This window comes from Otolemur garnettii, unplaced genomic scaffold (genome assembly GCF_000181295.1).
Source record: "Otolemur garnettii isolate 467f Iridium unplaced genomic scaffold, OtoGar3 scaffold00168, whole genome shotgun sequence".
In the NCBI taxonomy this organism is placed as follows: domain Eukaryota; kingdom Metazoa; phylum Chordata; class Mammalia; order Primates; family Galagidae; genus Otolemur; species Otolemur garnettii.
Window position 1 is genome coordinate 1958330 of NW_003852563.1, and position 4611 is coordinate 1962940.

At 43.6% G+C, this 4611-nt stretch overlaps 1 pseudogene; it reads left to right on the forward strand.

Moving 5' to 3' along the window:
* The first annotated feature begins 380 nt into the window (after nucleotides 1–380).
* Nucleotides 381–1088, forward strand: LOC100957576 (annotated as a pseudogene).
* Nucleotides 1089–4611: the final 3523 nt, after the last annotated feature.

Sequence of the window (4611 nt, forward strand, 5' to 3'; positions counted from 1 at the left end):
GGGAGGTGGTCAGTGCAGGGAGGTGGTCAGCTATGGAGGATCTACTGTATTTAGAATTAGATATGGTAGATGAGAGAGAGGGGAGGGTCAAGAATGGACCCTGTTGGCCCGGCGGGCCCCCTTCTTTCACCATCCCATCCTCAGCCGGCTTCCTCTGCTTCCAGCCCTTTACCCCCACCTCCAAGATGAGGCCCCCTTGGGGTGGGGGGGAACCCCGGACTAGGAGTGAATTCCCCTAACTCTCTCAACCCCTTCCCTGACCCGGTCGGAGTGTGAGGAGAACCCCTGGCGGGCCCACGGGCTATCTGGGGCCTGGTGTGGTCCACCAGCTATGGAGCAACCTGGCCGCTGTGTGAGGACTGGGGCCTGTCACTGCTGCAATGGCCCAGCAGCAGATGACCAACTCGCAGAAGGCCCTGGTGCTCGAGCTGAAATCCCTGCAGGAGGAAGCAGTGGAGGGCAGCCGGATCACCCTGGGGGATGAGTCTGACCTTTATGACTGGGAGGTGGCCCTCTTGGGACCCCTGACACCCTCTACGAAGGCGGCTACTTCAAGGTGCATATTAAATTTCCTACTGACTACCCATATTCACCACCTACCTTCAGATTCTTGACCAAAATGTGGCACCTCAGCATTTATGAGAATGGAGATGCTTGCATTTAGATTCTTCATTCGCCTGTAGATGACCCACAGAGGGGAGAACTGCCCTCTGAAGGGGGAATCCTACTCAAAATGGGAGGACTGGTCTGTTAAGTGTAATCTCACTGCTTAATGAGCCCAACGCCTTCTCTCCAGCCAATGCGGATGCTTCAGTTATGTTCAGAAAATGGAGAGACAGTGAAGGAAAGACAAAATATGCCGAAATCATTAGGAAACAGGTTTCAGCAACCGAGGCCGAAGCAGAAAAGGATGCAGTGAAGGTCCCCACGACGCTGGCTGAATACTGCATCAAAACTAAAGTGGCTTCCAGTGACAACAGCTCAGATTTGCTTTATGACTTATATGATGGGACATCGATGATGAAGAGGAGGAGGAGGAAGATGCCGACTGTTATGATGATGACAATTTTGGGAATGAGGAGTCGTGACCTGCTCTTTCAGCGCCCCTGTACGGCCCTGCCATCTCAGGCCAAAGGGAGGGGAGCAAGTGGGGACCTAGCAGTGGCCCCTCAGCAAAAACCTATTCACAGGGGTGGGGAAAACAAACACAGCTCCTGCGGACTCCCCTTGTGGATCTCAGTCTGCTCCCTTTTATGGACCTTAAATGGAGAGAGAGCAGCCCTACCCAGAATGCCTGAATCCTTGCGTTCTTTACCCTTCCATCACTGTATTGATTCTTTAAAAAAAAAAAAAAAAAAGAATGGACTCTGTATTCCCAAATGGATGGCAGAGCTGGTTATGGAGAAAACTAGTCTGAAAAGCATGTGAATGTGTGGTGACGGGAGGAGTCACATCACTGTATATCAACCAGGTTTCTATTACTTGATATATGAGGGCTGCCTGGAAAGTATATAGCCACGTGATATGAAAAGTAGCCTTAACAATGGCTGGACACTTTCTGGACGGCCCTTATACTCTATTATGGTTACATTTCTGTGTATTTCTCTTTATTAGACTGTGAGCGTCTCAAAGGAATGGAGTAACATTTCCTTATCATTATTGTTAGTCTTTTCCATTTTTGAATCCCCAGTTCCTATTATTGTAACTTGTACATAGTATTTTCCTAGTAAATGTTTGTGAATAAATCATCTCACTGACCCCAAGGCCCACACAGTTTCTCCCAGACCAGTAATAGGGAGGAAAAGAAAAAAAAAAAAAACTGGAAAGTCAAGTTGGGGCTCAATTGTAGAGTGTTTTAAATCTCTGGCTAAGAAGTTACATTACGACACAAAATGTAATTAAACCTTAAGTTTACATTTACTTTCCAATCCAACCTTTGTTTCAAATAATGCTTCTGTTGTTTTTTAAAATCATATCATGTTTACTCAAGGGATATTCTCTCCTAAGTAAATCAAGCTACAAGAAAAATACAGAGATCTTGCTACAAAAACAAACTACAGACCGTGCCTGTATGCTTGCCATAGGACCCAATGAAATTAGAATGAATTCACAGGAAAGGGGTTGGCAGATACAAAAGAAAGGTAACCGGGATGATTTATTTCTTGGCTCTCTTTATTTTCATTTTGTTTTGGAGGTTAGGATTCAGTCTTTAGGGCAGATCTGGAGAAAGGTTCAGACTTTTACATGGTCCGCTCCTGGGTTATTTTCACAGCACCTATCTGAAGGGATTAAGGTTGAAGGCCTACAACTGTTTCTTGGAGTCAGAGTGATGGAGAGTATTTTGAATCTGTTGGTTTAATCATAACTATACAAATAGCCTCCATCTGTGGGGAGAGAAACTAACTCTACGAAGGCCCGTGAAGTGTTTGGAATGTGGGTCCCTCAAGATTGACTGGAGGAATACTTTTTTTGTGCACAGTTATGAACGGTGCTACTTTAGTCTCCTTAGCTCAGACTAGAATGAGAATTTCTTTTACCCTGAAATTGCCTAAATTGTTGTTTAGGTTAAGGCCCAATACCTACCTTAGCCCCATATGAAACATGCAGATAATTGAGGCCAAAGAATGTATTTCACCCCCTTTGTATGCATTTTTGTGGGCTTATGATTTATTCTCTTTCTAAGACTGTATCAATCCCTATCTCACTGTGACTGAAATAAACCCACAGTTTCTTTTTGATCTTGATGAAAATCAGAATTGAGCCTCATGTGACTGATGGCCCAATCATATTGATTTTAGTGATTGGCTGTGGCAAGCATGACTAGATATAGCTGCAGACTCTGAGGTCAGCCCTACACAGTGCACAGAGCTGACGTTTATACAGTAACTCGAGGCCACAAAAATAGTCAAGCTGAACGTCTTGGACCTGCTGGTATTTGTGTTAAGAAGTTTAGCATGGACTCAGTGCCTGTAGCTCACGCGGCTAGGGTGCCAGCCACATCCACCAGAGCTGGTGGGTTTGAATCCTGGGCCTGCCAAACAACAATGACAACTACAACTAAAAAATAGCTGGGCGTTGTGACTGGCGCCTGTAGTCCCAGTTGCTCGGGAGGCTGAGGCAGGAGAATCGCTTGAGCCCAAGAGTTGGAAGTTGCTGTGAGCTGTGATGACACAGTGCTCTACCCAGGGCAACAGCTTGAGACTTTGTCTCAAAAACAAAACAAAACAAAACAAAAAAAGTTTAGCATGGTGGTTAAGAGCCCAGTATCTAGAATCAGACTGTTTGGGTTCATTTTTTTTCTTAGCCTCTTAATATTGGCATAACCTTAGATTGGTCCTGTCAGTCCTGTTTCTTAGTTTTCCCACGTGGATGATGGGGCTAGAAATACACATATTACCTTGGGTTGCTGGGAGAATTAAAGGTATTATTTATTGTTGGTAAAATGCTTAGAACAGCGTCTGACTCTTAGGAAGCACTACCTAGTTTCTAGCTACTATTAGATGATGAGGATGCCTAAGGGATGGACTTTACAGAGACGAAGGTGGATTTGTGAAAGCAAGGTCAGTGCAACTTTTGGTGAAATGGAAAGAGTTTTGAACTTGTTGGTGATGCAGTCCACATTAAATGCGCCTCATCTGCTTGACCTTTACACTGAATTATTTTAGGCTGCTTTCTATAAATATGCTCTACAAGTAGTGAGAGTATAAAACATATTCCAGAGAAGCTGAAGAGATAAATGTCATTTAGTGAAGATTAAGGACCTCAAGATGATTCAGTTCAGTGAAGAGAAAGTCAAAGAAAATCTACCAGGTTGGACTTGGAAATGGGTTTATTAGCATATATAATCACATAAAGTATTTGTTGAGTGCTTGCTATTCCATAAGAGCTTTATTTAATTTCATTTACTGCTTTGATTTCATGTAATCCTTTAACTCATTTAACCCTTGCTAAACTCCGTGAAGTATTGTTACCTCCATCTTACATGGACTTACAGGTACCTACACAGACACTCAGAACTGAGCTGGCTTTGCAAGGTTCCAAAGTTGTTTAGTACTGGCATCAGGGATTGAATTGAGTTATGCCAAACTGCAAAGCCAGTATTTTTAACCTCTATGCCACATTTTCCCCTCTAGCTGTTATTTCCATTAATAACTGTCATCAATATGACTTTTTTTAATTTTACAACGCACCTTAAGAACCCTATAGCGTTAATGTTCTTTAAGTCTCAGTTTTACAAATAAAGAAATTGAGGCTTAATACATCTGAGTAATTTGTCCACGAGTATTCAATTACTGAATATGCCACTCGTAAGGTTCTAAATTTTCTAATTTACCCACAACCCTCTCCTAGTAGAGATTCTTCTCAACACCATACCTGCCACCAACCCAGTGATGTAGGAGAGGAAGTGAACAGTGGGGAAGGACGCAGAGAAGAGGGCAGACGGCCGGCTGTGGGAGAACAGAGCTCTAGCTATGGCTGCCCTGCCTTTGTAAGTAGAAAGCATCTCGGTTGCCACATTCTTGGTAACAGGAGGACTGATGCCTGTTACTTTCTGCCTTTCATTAATGACATCAGAATTATAACAGGAAATATCCTTTTTTTTTGAGACAG